A 16,751-nucleotide genomic window follows, 5' to 3' on the forward strand; every position below is an offset into this window, starting at 1 on the left:
CTGTAAGGCTAATGAAGCAGGCTGAGTCTGAATCCACCCTGAGGCCATTTATTGCGTGTCTTTATCCCTGTTTCCTGTCTTCTCTCCATTGTCCTATCAAAATAAAGGCTGAAAAGCCTCAAAAATAAATTAAAAAAGAATAAAATACAAGTTTATAGCAGAAAAAAAACATGTTTATGTTCTTCTGTAGCTGCTAGCTGTCTGCTAGTTTTCACCTCAGCTAACCAGAGTCCCTGAACTGGACCTCTGGACTATCTGATCTATCCAACTTCCAAACCAATCAGAATCACCTGATTGAGCCTTTATTTAAGCCTGCAAACACGGCGATGCAATTCCATGTGAGCTGGCGAGTTCAAAGTGTGTGTGTGTGTGTAGGTGTGTGTGTGTGTATGTGTACGGTAAATGGAGCGTGCTGGCTGTGGAGAAGCCATTGTAGTGCTTTGGGGGTCGTCCACCGCCCCGATCCTGCTTTAAACTTTGCTTTAAACACAACACAGCCACTTCGCTGTGAAAGAGACACAAAGAGAAAGTGAGACAAAGGCGAAGGTGAGGAGCAGGAGGAGGGATGGATGTTATCTCACAGCTTTTCAAAGGCCTTTTATACATCCTGTGTGTGTGTGTGTGTGTGTGTGTGTGTGTGTGTGTGTGTGTGTGTGGGTGGGCTGTCGGCCAGATGTGAGTTATTTAAGAAAACGTGTGTATAGATTGAGATGAACAGCCATTTCTGAGCTTTGAGGCAGCAGATGTAGACAGAGAAGTGCGAGTGTTGAAATCAGTCAAAGATGATGCCGGTAATTGCACATAATTGGACGTATTTAACCCTCGACGCACAATTTGTCCTTTTATTTGTGCTGCAGCAGCTTTAAAGTGCCGCTAATGGTGATTTTTATAACAATACATCTAATGGCAGTGAGGAAACAGTGTGAGAGGGGAGCTCACTGTAATTAACCTGCAGAGAATTATCACCTGGATCAGCAGCTCTGCAGCGACTCAGCTCATTATTTAACCGCCTGCCTCGCCTCGCCTCGCCTCGCTCACGCCGCTCTCGCAGTTTTTGGAAACTCTTTAAACCCACGAAAGCCACTTCAGACGTGCTTATGCTTTTTAAAAAGAGGTGAGGGATGGGTTCAGGCTGTTTTTACTCAAACTACAGGACTTATAAAAATGACAAATCCATCAGCTCCTCCCCCTCTGACCCCCTCAGGACTGATCTAACCGCGTTAAGGCCTGAAGGAGTGTTTCTACTACTACCCACTCAGCACCAAACAGCAGACACAAGCCAGGCCTCCATCTCCAAAAACATATTTTTACTTCAGGATTGAAGGTAATTTACGTGCAAACACGAAGCACTCAGGAATCTGCTCCTTGGTCATTAAACTTCCTGTTCTGAGAAGAAAGCTGCCTTAATGGCATTGAATAAAAGTCTGCAGAAACCCTGAAGACGACCCACTGCCTTATGTTATATTTCAAAGTGGTTTTATTCCTCCAGCATATATACATATATATACATATATAGTTGTACTGAGACCTTTTGTCCTGCTTTGCTTCACAGATGCCTGACATGCAGGCAGGAGTTTAGGAGCACGCTGAGGCCGAAGCTTTAACTTCACACAGTCAGTCGTCTCAAATTATTATGGCTAGCTTCACAAAGTGACCCCTGAAAACAGACCGAAGGAGTCCGACAAGCGTAGACAGGCGGGTGGGTGGTGAGTCTGGGTCTGTGGGTGTTGGTCAAAAAGAAGGGAACAGCGGGAGAGGAGGAGGAGAAAGGAGGAGGAGAAAGGAGGAAGAGCGGGCTGACGTCTTGGGGTGAAGTAAAAGAGATGAAAGGCTGGCGTCTGCAGAGCGGGACGGCACGAGCGCTGGGTTGGAACCGGTGTGGGATATCTTTGAGAGACAGCCCCTCCGTCGCCACCGCCTCCACCCTCCCAACGCTTTGTAACACTTCCTGGTTTCTGTGTGGCAGCAGAAAGGAACGTGTCCAAGTTCAGACAGCGTGCTCGGCGTCTTCTATCTCAGCACTGAACACGGCGTACAGGCTGAGAATCTTCTTCTTCAACAAACAGCTCTGGGTTTGCAGTCATGTGACAGTCATGGTAACAGTGGAGGGTCGAGTGAATAAGACGATGGTCACACAGGATCCTCTGGCATACGCCGGTCGTGAAGGAGACACGTTTTTTTACCTGATCGTTTGGCAAAAACCTCTTTGCAGTTGCCTTCACAGTATTGTGGGACTGGATGCAAAAATGTCACAGTAATGCATATTTCTATGTCATTTTGACACATTTTCATGAACCAAGAAGGGGAAAAAAAGGACGGAGATGCAAAAAATGTCCTTCTGAATTTGGGCAGTAGGGCAAAAGACACTGTGAGCAGTAGTCAAGAGTTTCCTTCCTTCTCCAGGACAACAGAGATAACCAAACAGCTCAGAGTTCATCAAATTAATATTTTGGAATTGTGGAGAGTAAAATCTTCAGATCATAATCCGATTCAGGATCTGGATCCTGGGCCAAAACGATGGTCCGTCACTTAAAGATGACCCTCATTTCATCCGTGTCAGTTTTTCTCCACATTTTCAGATTTAAGAAACCCAAGAAATCGAGGGGAAGAATTCAAAAATGGAAGGATAGAACATTTTCCTCATTGTTACACTAAAAACTACGCTAAAACTCTGGTACTTCCTTAAAAAGAATAGCTGATTATGGCTGTCACCACCACCTTCACCCCTACATCCACTGCTCCTCTTCGCATCATTAATACGTGAATGATGAAACTTCTCTAAACGTAACGGAGAGGACCGATAGCTCCGTAATGAGGTCAGACCGCCTGATCCCAAAACTTTCTTTTTCTACTCTTTGAAAAGCATGACATGCACCCAGATTTCTCGCCTGTTTGCATCACAATTTCAGCTCAGATCCTGCGTGTTCTTCATCTTTTATCCTCTGAAAGGAAGCCGGTAAGCCTCGTGTGCCTCAGGGGCCGCGAGCTAATGGGAGTTTGCTGTATCTTTCAGCAAAGAAGTGTGTTTTTACGTATTTTTGAGATGCTGACAAGCGCGTAAAGCACGGCTACTCAGACCTCCGTGGGCGGGGGGTTCAGTGTGGTTGTGTTTTTAAAGTTTTTGGGTTTTATCTGTGTGTTTGGGGTTGTCATAACAGACGCATCCTCTCCTGTCACGCTGGTGGTATTCAGAGGAAACGCAGACACTTCCCTCCTGCGGAGAAGCGCCGCAGCATGAAGAGGTTTCCTGCTCGTCTTTGTCTGTTTGTCCTTGAAGGCTACATTAGGGGTTTCAACCTGTGCACCACTCATTTGTTATTTTAACTTTCACATCAGTTACATGTAATCTAATTTAATCTAACCTAACCTAATTTACATGGGCACTACGTCTGCCTCGTGTTCGTCTCTCAGCGCGTATCGAACAAGGTCGATCAGTCCCCGAACTCCCATCTTCCTCCTTTTCCCCCCGTTTTCCTCTGTAACAGTGCAGGAAACAAACCTTTATCCTTCCATCACACCCTATTGTTTCACCTGAACCTCAGCTGTCCACAAACATCTGGTTTTTGTCATTCGCTGTCTAGGAGCTCTGTGAAAATAAAAGTGCATCAGACTCCTTTAATGCTTTCCCAGCGTTTCATGCATCCTTCCAGGACTCCTCATGGGACCGTGCAGAGCTGCGCTACAGAAAAGAGCCATTTTCTCATATTTCCTCCCAGGCAAACGTGAAAACAGCACTTCTGAGGACCTGCGCTGCCTCTTACCTTTGATCTAGCTGGCATCGAATCCTCTAATCCACTCAGGATGAGTCGGATGATTTTCTGTATTTGTCTGACTGTCAACAAATCCCAAATAAAGACGCAAACCAACAATGGATGGATCCACTAACAAGTGTTGGCTGCGTCGTTAAAGCCTTACCCCCTCATATCCTTCTTATTATTTGAATATGATGATTATGGATACAAGCAGTAGAAAAGAGCATGCTCCAAGGGGCGTCTGGGTGCAAAATCTGTGCTTCTGAGTTAGAAGGACGACGACGCCCTTTTTGGTGGGAACACCTCGGTGTCCTCTGAGAAGAGCTGGAGGAGATGGCTGAGAAGGCGGAGGTCTGGGATTCCTGCCTCTGGATGACTTAACTCCTTGTTGATTACTGTTAAACTATGAACTAGGTGACATGTTCAGGTGTTATCGTCCTTTTGCACAATATTCTTGGTGAATATTGGTGAAAATTACCACTGTGTGGTCTTCCCAACTCTAACTAATTCTAAGCAGTCAGAGTATATCTATCTACCCATCCAGCCAGCTTGGAGGTGATCCTAAGGTCCTGGGTTTGTAGCCATTGGCCAGGTGGGGTTTTTCTGGCCCTCCGTGTACTCTGGCTTCCTCCCACAGTCTAAAGACATGCATGTTAGATGAACTGGTGATTCCAGACTGGGCGTAGGAGTGAATGGTTGTCTATCTGTGTACCGTGGCTCTAGCCCAAAGGATAGCTGGGATAGGTTAAAGCCCCACGTGGATAAATCTATGGAAATGGATGGATGTTGTTCCATGTCTTGGACGAACAGACATCAAAAACATCAGAGGATTAAGCAGCAAATTCTTTTTATGTCTTTAAATGTTAATTTCATGTGATTGTAGTTCTTCAAAGTTTGTTAAACCTGTGCTCTTTCTAACGTCCAGCAGGGGGCGACTCCTCTGGAATCTAAGCTGCTGTTGTTTATGCCCTAATATGATAAAAACGCATTTTATGATATGTTAAGCAATTTTTTCCCCTCATTATAATGCAGAAAAGCTTCTCCAGGCTTCTGTGGCTCGTCAACCACTGCAGTATCTTTTCATCGGGTCTTCCTCCAGCGTCACATAGCGGGGCTGCATGTGATTTAAGACTGCTATTCCTGAAAAAGAGAAGAGCGTCTGGCTCACGCTGCTTCCAGCTTTATTACGTGGGCTCCCTGTTGCTTTTAGAATTGATGTTAAGGTCCTTTTATTGGCCTCTCCTTTAAAAGGCTTAGGTCCAGCTTATTACACCAGACTTTTAGATCCAAATGTTCATGCATGACATCCATATATTTGCTCCTCAGGACATCAGACACCCAGCTGATTGGTAAACACTGAAGATGCAGCTTTTTTTTTTCCTTCAGGTGACCTCAGAGGTGACCTTAAACATTTTAGTGCAGCTTACAGTGAATTTCTATTTTGTAGCTTTTTTGTTGTTATTGGTAGTTGCAATAAATATTTGGATGGTCACCTGGTCTTTAACACTTATTTATAAAGAGCAGCCAATCGGGAGAAAATTATCACGAAGGGGGAGGAGTCAAAACAACTTGTTGAAGAGACTGCAAGGAGGCCAGGTATCACATCAAGGATTATTCTGAACTGGGAATCATGCAAAGCTGCTGTAAACCTGCTAATTTCTTCTGTAACTTTGAACATTTTAACATGGGAGTTTATGGGGACTGACTCACTGCTGAAGTCCCTAGTGGACATTAGAGGAACTGCAGCTCTCAGTGCTTCAGGCTGATGTTTGGTTCCATGTTTTTATTTCTCAGATGAATCAAAAGTAAAAAGCTGTGAAGTCTGACTTTAACTCAGAGACAGAGGACCGACTGAAGGTGCCCACGTGGTCATATATGACCCTCCCTTATGTTTTCTGGGTCTCTGTGCAAAAATATCCTCACTAACGTCCTCACTCTGCGAATGTGTCCTCACAAAGACAGACGAGGAGAAACAAGGTCTGTGAAGGACAGAGGAGGGAAAAGGCAGGGGAGGAAGGCCGAGGAGGACAATGTCAACTCACCCACACACACACACACACACAGAGTTACCATGGGGATCAGTCAGGCTGCAGATTGCTCCATGGGGGGGGCCTTGAGTCTGGCTGAGATCAGAGAGCCCGACTGTCCTTATTTGGGATCAATATGCATGCATACACACACACACACACACACACACACACACATACACACACAAACACACACACTCTTTCTTGGTCTGCACCCAACCTAGAGCACAACCCCACCCCGCCGTCCCATTCAGCTCGAGGCAGAGGTGAAGTATCTGTCAGTCCCTCTGATCGCTCTCCAGGCGGGTCTGACGTAGAGAATTACTCAGGAGGGTCAGTTTGTGCACCGCACATCCATAATAAACCAATTTCACCTTCAGCGTGCAGGAATGAGAGGATCTCCGCCTGTGAAAAGTGCCATAAAACTGCTGTTTAGCAGATCTGATGCTTCCCTGTCACTGATTTATGGCTGTAATTCCTGCTAATGGGTGCTGGCTGAGAGTAATTGTACACACACTTATTTACAGCCTTTCCAGTGCATTTGGTAACAGCAGATCATCCTCTCCATTTGGATTTATCACCATTCTGGATCCTTTTTTACCGACTCATCTATAAGATTAATCTTGCATACATTTAGGGACCTCAAACAAGAGCTTTGCTTTGAGAAATGACCACAGCAGTGCCCTTGAAAGGTCCAGTTCCAAAAAAGTGGATCTCACAACACTCATAATGCACCTTTTGTCCCTGTGGTGTCCATTTTGGTTGTTCCGTGGTGCATGATTATCCTCCCCGTACTGTAACACATAGTTTGGGTAGTTGTGCGTCAGGAGTTTCAGCTCAGGGAAACATGACTCCCGTCGTGGGGTTTATCCCTCCTGACAAGGACCTCAGCAGGGTGGGGACTGCGGTGTGCGTTCCTTTTCAGCCCTAAGGAGTCTGGGAAACGTAGGAGATGTTTGGGGAAAGCACCCATTGATGTGGATAATAGGGAGGAGAGGAAGTGTGCTAATGTTATGAGTATTTATTGTGAGATTTAAGTCGATGTCATGCGAGCCCAGGGAGAAGTCGGAGTAATGACCCCCCACTTCCTAATTGTGAAGTCTGCACGAGCGTGCGTGCTTAGCTATAGTCCGCTCACGTGCACGCGCCTCGGATCAGACAGCATTTTGTGCGGGCGCGCTCCCAGGCTGCACTCAGCAAAATAAAAATCTCATTATGCTCATGAACCTGAAGGTATGAGAGCAGTCTCTCATCCCAACCCGTGGCCTGGAATATTAAAAGGCTTTCTGCTTCCCGCTCCCCCCCGCTGCATACATATGACTGCGTCTCTCCGTTTCCACACTCGCTCGCTCGCCGTTGGGATCAAACGCACTCAGAGCACCCCAGGGGCCCGAGCTGGAAATGAATTGCAATTACAGCCCTGCTTTTCTCACAGTCTTTTCTTATTATTTCATTGGTGTCTTCCTTTTTTCTTCTTTTCATTCTGCTTCTTCACTCCTGCTGGATCTTTGTGTGAGCTGATATATAAGAGTGTGTGTGTGGACAGATTAAAGCAGAGAGGAGTGTGAGTGTGTGTGTATGTGTGTGTAGCTTAGCTGCTATACTAAGACTGTGGGTGCATATTGACCAGATCAGCATGTGGTGGAGGAGGCAGCGGTGCATTTGTCTGTTTGCAGATGCATTTTGAACACACCGTGGACGATTTAATAAACGCATCAAAACATTTTGTATGTCAGCTAAATGCTGCTTCGCTGATGTCAACGCCACATTGGGACCGGATGTGACCAGCGCGGGGTCGACTCATGATTCAAGAAAGTAAAGACCAGCTGCACAGTCCTGTAATTCCTTTGTTTTGCACTGCATCACTGTCGTTCATGCATGCAGATGCCCATAAAGTTGAGCTACTTGAGCATCTATGTAATGCTGCTGCGGTGCCGTGAGCATACTTGGAGGTACTCTCTATTCTTGAAGTGGGCGCAAAGTTTCAAACAGATCGGCAAACATCAGTGAGCTACAGGTGCAGCTGCTCCACTGGAGGTGAAAACACAAACACTGATGTGAGATAACGTCCCTCTCAGAGATGGAAGAGATGAAGGACAGGAGAGCTGAGATAAAAGATTATATGCAAAGATAGCAACATTTGATGAACTGGAAGTTTAAGTCCTAGTTCCTGTTACGTTTTTATTAATCTGATGATCTGTACATGATGTGTTGCTGAAGTTATGCTCTTTTTTAAAGGGGAGGCGCCACAGCAGGTTGTCTCAAATGTTTGATCTGGCAGAAATGTAATGATTCAAGTCAAGGCTCCAAAACAAATACCTGAGCAATTTCAATATGGCTGGATTTACTTCTAGATGGACTATGTTCAGAGTCATCAATTTGAACTGAAGCCGATGACTTTAAACTAGCATTACACTGTCTATGGGTTGGAAGCAGCTCGTGTAACATCTGGTTATATACAATCAGAAAACCTCAGAACCAGCTGATCACAGTCTGCCTCACAGCAGCTCACAGTAACAACTATTATCCAACTCAGTGATTCTTTTCACCTCCCAGATCCCACTTTAACCCCCTCAGAGGCTCAGCCATAATCAAACCAGACAAAGCAATATTCAAAACACAAAGCCAGGATACAACCATCTAACAGAGACTTCGATGCTCTTTAAAACAGGACCGTCCCTAGATCCTAATCTGAGCACGTGATGGGGAATTTATGATTCAATGGTGGTAGTGCATGTCACGAAATGCAAAATGTGAAACCAAAAGGCAGACTCAAACGCAGACAGAGGCAAACCTTTATTAAGGCTGATGAGAAGTCCAGAGTATAAAAAAAGTTACGGCAGCAGATGGCTGCCCCTCCTTGAGCTCAGCTGGAGGTCTCTTTCTGATAAACAGGAGTTTATCACAAATATGGGGTCATCTGATTTTCCCCTCTATTACCATAGGGTCTTTACCTTGCAATACAAAGCTACTTGAGGTGACTGCTCTTGTGATTTAGCGCATGTAAATAACATGCTAGAGACAAGTACCTATCAAAACAAAACAGGAAGTAACTAAACAAGGAAAATTCAGACATATGAAAGAACCTAAAACATGACCAGGGATCGTCGTAGCCCATCTACCTGTACAGAGCATCTGCTAACAGATGGGGGCAGTGGTAAAAACTTGTGTTTCCACCGGTCTGTAGGCCACGCCTATTTATGCTGTTGTTCGTTCATCAGCCGTGGAGAAGAGTGCTGCCACGTTCCAATTACCTCGGAACTCAGATGCCGGGGTGTGTTCCAGTTATGAGGTTGGAAAAGCACGAAAAACAGGATTTCCTTTAGTTCTAAGCAAAGTTGAGCCATTCATGCATCATCAGCAATATACAATACACAATCATGCTTCTTTTTTGTGCTTAAAAAAACAGCTGCAGCAGGTTCATAGACAGAGCCTCATCAGTGCTCTGTGTTTGGCCTATTTAGTGAGTCACAAATCCACTGTGGCAGATTACAGATGAAGACTCCTGGATTGTTAACTTGTGGTTGGTGGGGCATCTTCGACTTTCCAAGTGGGAAGTCCAAATTGAAATGGCATTCCGTATGAAAATTGGGAACTCAGAACTTCACTCCCTTCCCTGTTCCAGCTCACTTGTAAACCAATCAGCATTCATTATTCAGAGGTCATCCACATCAAGCAACGTGCAGTTCAGACTTCGGAGGGCTGAACAGGACCACATTGCGGTGGTTGTAGGTAAATACCTCCATGAATGGACACAACGGTGGTAGCATTAATTAATCAGGAGGCCCAACCCTCCAACCCTCCAACCCAGCCCAGCATGGAGGTTTTATTGTTGAAGCTGTCAGTGAATGAATTGCTTTCATTTGCCATCAAAACACTTCAATGTGTGTTTGTGTACCTTTAATGTGAAGGTGGTAACCGCTCCGCACTCTCCACACCTGGCTGTGGTTTACACAATCAAACTCCAGCCTCTCCTCCACCTCTCTCTCTCTCTCTCGCTCCTCAGCTGCTCCTCTGTTTTTTCAGTGTCTCAAATCCACTCACTCCTGATTATTCATCTTCATCTTCCTCTCAGCCTCACAGTCACCTCGGTGGGTTTCACTCCTCCGCTTCGGCTTGTTTTCTCTCTCCAGAGGTGGTGGTGGTGGTGATGTGTGTGATCTCGACGTGTCATCAATCCTCACAGAGACGTTGAATAATTAGCCTCTGTGTGCATTAGCATGCGAAGCCCTTAATCCCCTGGATGTGTGCAAAGTAAACCATCGCCTCGGAGACCCCTTCGGTGACCCCGGGCCTCCCCCTCAAACCCTGTTTAACCCTCCATCAGCGGCCCTTTTAACACCCAGCCCACACCCGTGACAAACCATATTTCCTCCATCACCGCCCACCTCCCTTCAGCGCGCTCGCTGACAGTCCGCTGTGAAGCCAGCAGAGGTGCAAATATGTAAATTTAAAATTCATTTTCAAACCCCTGCAGGAAAAACTCCGGCCAGAGACTGCTTATCACCTCCGTGAGATGTTCCACCACTGAAACTTTTCCAAACCACACAAAAAAAAAGCAAAATCAATTTCAAACTTTAAAGATCCTGGATGGATTTCATGAATCACATTTGTGCCGCTGCTGGAGTGAGATCAGATCTTTACATCCGCCTTCCTCTCCCTAAACTAAATAATGCTAATAAAAAATAAAAAAAACTCTCCTGCCGTCCTCCACATGGATACTGGTGTGGATGCAAATATTTTCTTAGCATCCATTACTCCGTCATGTCCTGTTCTTTATCTTCCATCCGTCCACACTCCCGCCGTACATCTTCTCTTTCACCATCTTTTCTTTTTGGGTTTATTTTCACATCCCCGTCCGTCCTCTTCCTCCTCTCCTTCCCACGGCTGCACAAATGGACGCCCCCCTCCCCGGTGTGGTGCATCAGTGCATTATGGGTGCATTAGGATGAATGTTCGTTGTTAAGTGAACACTACGATTACAGCGGCGCTGTGCAGAGGGTGATATTAATGGAGGCTGGAGTGGCTGCCCGCGTGCTCCTCGCTCGATCGATGGGCTGCTCGCCGCCTGTTAATTCAATCGATGGCAACAGCGAGGGGAGATACGGTGGCTTTTCCTTCCTTATTTTGCCTCAAACAGCTTGCCGCAGAGCTCCCGATGCCTCGCCATCCCCCCCAAATACAACAGAGTCGTCTCCAGACGAAGACTTGTGCTGCAATGTGTTCACCCCCAAATTAGCGTAAACACGGCTCTGTGACTGAGTCACCGCGAGCAGACGCTCAGCACCTGTTTGTGTTTACCAACAGCTCACAGATACTCGCATCTCCGCGCTCGAGATCGCCGCATCCAGTTGACCCCACATGATTCGTCCTCGCTGTCTGCAGAGGTCGGACTGCGGCAGAAAATGAACCGATTAGCATTCACGATGATTTCGCACAGAGATGTTTGTACGTAGGCCCGGGCGGCTCCTCGCAGTAATCTGCCTGCAGCCAGCACAAATTGCATTTAGATTACTTGCTTCCTCTGATATTCTTTAACACGGTGAGAACAAGGCTATAATTTGTTTGTTCTCATTTCTGAGGAAGTCCCACCACAGAGCTCATTTTCTCTCCTGTCCTCCTCTGTGCACACAAGCTGAGCTCTCACAGTCGCTCTCCACGATGTCTTTAGTCAGCCGAACTCTGACTCTAAACGCTTCCTCTGTGTAGGTGTTTGAATTCGTTCTGCCAGTTATTACTCTGATTCACTTCAAATGTTACAACAGGCTACATACTCATGTTTTATAAGTAAAAAATTAACTCACATTTGCATCTTTTCATGACCATCTTTAAACAAGTCCTAAAAATTTCTGACCACCTTGCCAGGTAATTTTTACACAGGTCAAAATTTCCATGAAAATCCAGGGTCAGTGACACGGTATATGAACTGAATGGGCACTCAACTGCTTGGACTCGCACAGATTAGGATAGATTAGGAGGGACATTATCTCTGGGTATGCAATTGGATGAAAGAAGTCGCCACACATCAGGACAGCAGACTAAAAAAAAAATCTGAACACATTTTCATTCTTTTGAATTTTTCAGTAGGGTCATGCTTTAAAACTAGCTGCACAGCAGATGAATGACCTCTTTTTTAGTGCCAAAGAGATATGAAGGGTACTTCCCAGAGTCTCACCTTTACACGCCCATCCACTCAGTGTCCTCCTCAGTCTTGCTGCTTACCACGATTCCCGTAGAAGCACTTGCAGTGCAATAACTTTTCTACGATACGGGTGTAATGAAGTGTTTCATTACCAAACTGCATAAATTAGTTTAACTTGCAGTTACAATTCAGGGGCACAGTGACTTTGCTAGCTGCTGTATCAACAATGTGCAACACTAGCTAGTGTTAGCTTAAAGAAATGGTGTCCAACAATCAATAAAAATCACTAAATGACCAAAACAAACACTAATGTGGCTCCAAAAAGAATTCTGTTGTTGAGAAAGTTAGTAAGAAAGGAAGCTAAGGTTAGCCAGCTAGCTGCTATATTGGTTCTAAGCTGTTTTACGAATAAGCTAATGTCTCAATTATCAGCAGGCAGAAAAATAAATGCAGCCACCAATTAGTTAGTTCCTTCAGTTATGAAGACTCAGCTTCAGCTTCACAGCTGTTGTTTTGTTCTTTTTTTGAAAGTGTACGTATAGGTACATCACATAGCCATAGATAATGCTAATTAGCTCTAATTAGACAGCTAGCAGCTACAGCCACCTGTGTCACCATCCACCTGTCAGTCAAAGAAGCCACACCCCTAATAACGCAAAATTTAAGTGAAATTTAAACAGGTGAGCTATAAAAACATTGCAGAGTTTCTCAGTTTTTCCACTCTTGGATTTGTATGATTTAAAAGAGAGGGGGATTCCCTTAAATGGTCATAGAAGCTCCACCTCCTGCTGCAGCCAATCAGAAGTTATAAAGGGGGAGGTGCTGGTTTCAGAAAGAGGGCCCAGTATTAGCTAAACGTCGATTATTTTGAACTGCGACCCATTTAAAACTACAGAACAGGTCCTCTTTAAAGTGCGTCCTTATCTTCACCACAGCCGTTTAAAAAGAAATCAGATGCGCTCACTACTGGACTGCATAAAGAAAACCTCTGATGCTTATCAGTGTTTACAGGAGGACCTTTTAACACTTGCCAACCTCAGTCAAAGAGCTCTTTGAGTCTGAGCTACAGCAGTCACTAAGCTGCTGTAATATGAGGGCACTGCGGGCAAATTATTTTCATAACTGTGACAAAGGATCAACTCCAAACACCGCCATCGCCACAGGCACCGTCACCGGAAAGTCCCGCCGGTGCAACTGAGGCAACTCTTCTTGAACTTTGACGCTGGCATGCATCACCCCTTTGTCTCCTACGTTTACCTGCGTGACCTCATTTCAAACGTGAGGTGACAGATTAAACTCTCATAGAAGAGAAAAAAGACACGCCATCATCTCCGGATTCATCGAGAAGCGCCGCGAAAGAGAGAGAGAGAGAGAGAGAGAGACACCAATTACCCATCAGCCTCTCCGCTCTCAGTTTTGCATTTTGCTTGTTATCATTGGAAATCAAACAATTGCATCAGCCTCCGTCCTCTTTGAACAGCAGCCAGATCCAAACGCTGTTCAGTCTGACCCTGCTGGTTTCTGAGCGTCTGCTGGATCCTCACAAAACCACCCGCGGAGGGGCGGCCGGGCTGGGTTTTATTTTTTCTACTGCACGGTCTGACTCTGTGCTAAGATGGAGAGCTAATTATTCACTGTGTGTGTGTGTGTGTGTGTGTGTGAGTGTGTGTGAGGGTGCAGGTTGCCCACGGCTGGTGTTTGGAGGCGGCGATGGTGCCTATGGGGTCTTTGGGATACGCCTGACCTGGGCAAGCCTGCCAGCGTGAAAGGCGCCGGCGTCTGATTGGCACCACGCCCACACACACAGAGACCATCTTTACTCAGGAAAGAGGGGGGATGAAAGATGACAGCAAACACACCAAAAACACACAAACACTCCACATTATGCAGCCTACACACACACACACACACACACACACACACACACAGAAAGATGGATTTTTTTGCACCTTAAAGACAAAAAAATGAAAAACTACAAATATGTAAATGCACACAGCCAACACACACACATACACACACTCAATATGGCCAAGAAAAACATTAAGGCAACTCAGTCACCATGGAAACCCACCGCTCAATCTCCAGCCATTTCCTTTCCGTATTCCTGCTTTTTTACCTCGCCACCCCTCTTATCTCAGCAGTAGCTGCCAATCGTCCATATTTCCTGTCATTTCTGCATTTCCTCGGTCTCCCTCCGGGCCCTGCCGGTGACTTCGTGCTCGCTCTGCTAGTTTTTCCTTTTTTACAGCCCCCATTGACCTCTAATGGTTTTTGCTGTTTTCCGAATCAAATGCCAGAACGCGTTTATTGCTTGAATATAAGCGCTGAAATAAGCCAAATCTGACAGCTTGAATCTTTTATATAACATTTGAAGACGCATTCATGAAGTGAAGGAGCTTCAGATCCTGAAGTGACCTTTAACCTATTGGACATTTCCCACCCTTATTTTCACATCCTTGAAGGTGATTTCTCCTTTGTCCGGTCTCATATCTACTGACGCGGTCACTGTTACACTTCAGTGTGTTTTTACTTTAAAGTACGCCATCAGATATCAAAAGAATAACTCAGGTTCACACCATTAATACAAGAACAAAAGTGCTGTTCAGGTTTTTGCTGTCGGGAGACATTACTGTTCCTCCTTTATTGGATGTGCTACAAGTAACCAAAGCGATCTTACGAAGGTTTTTGGGTGTAGCACCGTCTTTACAACTGCAAGCAACTACTTGCCAACCACTCAGGGAGTTTTTCCAAAGCAACCAATGGTTGCCCGGGGGTTACGATGGGGATCTAGGCCTGTGTGGTTGAGTCTTAAAGGAAAGTTAGCTGGCGGTACCCACTGGTGAAGCAGGGAATGGTGTCTTTTTGGCACTCAGGAGGAGCATCAACGACTTTCAGCTATGAACAGTCCACAGGCTGTTTGAGGAAATTAAGAGCCGGGGAAGGGCTCATCTGTCCGGACTCTGGCCATAAAAAGCCTCCAATAAATGAATGAAAGAGCGGCATAGTGCAAATGTAACACTGTAATCTGTACCTGCTTCCTTTATCCTTTTTTCTGCCCCAGCAGCCTCTTTTTGCACAGCTATACCCCCCTGATTCTTTACCAGAGTTATTATCAGGTGGGTCACCGGGGGTCAGGAAGGCACAAAGGCCCAGGTCGGCGGCTTACAGGGGCCGTGTGGACAGGCAGAAAAACGAGGCCCAGTGGTGCTCCACATTCACTCAGTCTTGGATAATAGAGCTGCCTATGGGACCGGCCTCAGTCTGTGGAGGGTCGGGGTACCAGCCCCTCCTTCCCTGCTGGGGGTCTACCTCGAATTGAGAGAAATTCACCTCTTGAACAAAGAGAGAGGGGGCCTACAGATAATCCAGACTGGAGGTACATTCAGGGATTTCCATATAAACCACCAAACCTGAAAAAAAGTCCCACCTGACCTCCTCAGAATCAGCTGATTCTTTTCATACCATAACTTTAGTATATTTAACGAAGCTAAAAGGTCCTGCAAATAAATAGGGGTGAGTCACTTTTCAGACCTGGAGGCTCCATCGGTTTTTCATACACACTGAATGAAAGCCATGTTAACTGATTGGCATTGACTCTTATATTCATACTGGCTTATTCAAATACACACATTCGCTTACGGTAATGAATGCGAATGCCGGCACCATCTCCAACATCTTCCAAAGATTTCCATATTGTGGATACGGATACGTTGTTATTGAAGGAGCAGGATGTAGTTATATATCCAAATCACAAGGAAATCAGGAGAAAACATGTTAGCGTGATTGGATAAAAATGACCAATTTGTAAAATATTTCATACAGATCACTAAACGCTGCTTTTTTCTGCTTTAACTAAAGCCATAAAGTAGAATTGTGCAATGGATCCAATAATGTAGTTGGAAAGATGAATGTAAATAATAAATCCACAGCTGAAGGTCTCATATTGGACAAGAGAGAAAACAATTCTACTGATTCAGCGCTGAAACGGGAGTGAACAGCTCCTCAGGCAATGCAAAATCATTCACACACATTCACATTTGCATAGTCAGGAACAAAAGGAGTAGTCAGCTTATTCAAATTAAACTGAGTATTTGCCTTTTAGTAAACAGTGGGAGGCACTGATCCAAGCTGTCAGCTGAGTGAAAGTCAAAGCAGATCCGATTACAAAGCTAAACGTTTTTCATTTGTCATTAACTATAAAAAATACTTTAAATTGAAAAATACAGGTATTTGTTCCCTCGCAGAGAGTTTGATAAGATGATTTTAATAAATTAAGCTAGCTGCTGAGTAGATTAGCTTAGAATAAAGACTAAGGGCCTGAAAAGTGACAAAAAGTCGTGACTTACTAAAGAGGCGCAGCAGGAACTCCACGAGTCTCCCTTTCAAAGTGAAAAGTTTGGGCAGCGAGTATTTAAATGATTAATACAAACAGGATTTCCCACATTTCATACTGTGTGTGTTAGATTACTGACTGAATGTCACTGAATGCTGTTCAGATGCTGCTGAATGTAATCTGGGACTTTGGAAACACTGTTTGTCACCCACACGTGGCTGCGAGTCCGATTCTTTCCTTTGACTTTAATAAATACTTGCAGCCTCACGCGGCATGCAGGAAAATGAGAGCGATGAAGCATTTATGCATGTGGCACAGTAACAGTAGCTTCATTAAAATGTTTACCAGAAAGGATCTGATGGTAAATATTATTGTATATACCTCACAGAGGCCTTTGAATCCTGACTCCACCATGATGCCAAACGATTCCCAATATTTCCCAACAGACGAGAATGCCCCTTCCTAAATTTAAATCCAACCCTTCCATCAGTCTTTGC

Source organism: Oreochromis niloticus, linkage group LG16 (genome assembly GCF_001858045.2).
Source record: "Oreochromis niloticus isolate F11D_XX linkage group LG16, O_niloticus_UMD_NMBU, whole genome shotgun sequence".
Classification (NCBI taxonomy): Eukaryota; Metazoa; Chordata; class Actinopteri; order Cichliformes; family Cichlidae; genus Oreochromis; species Oreochromis niloticus.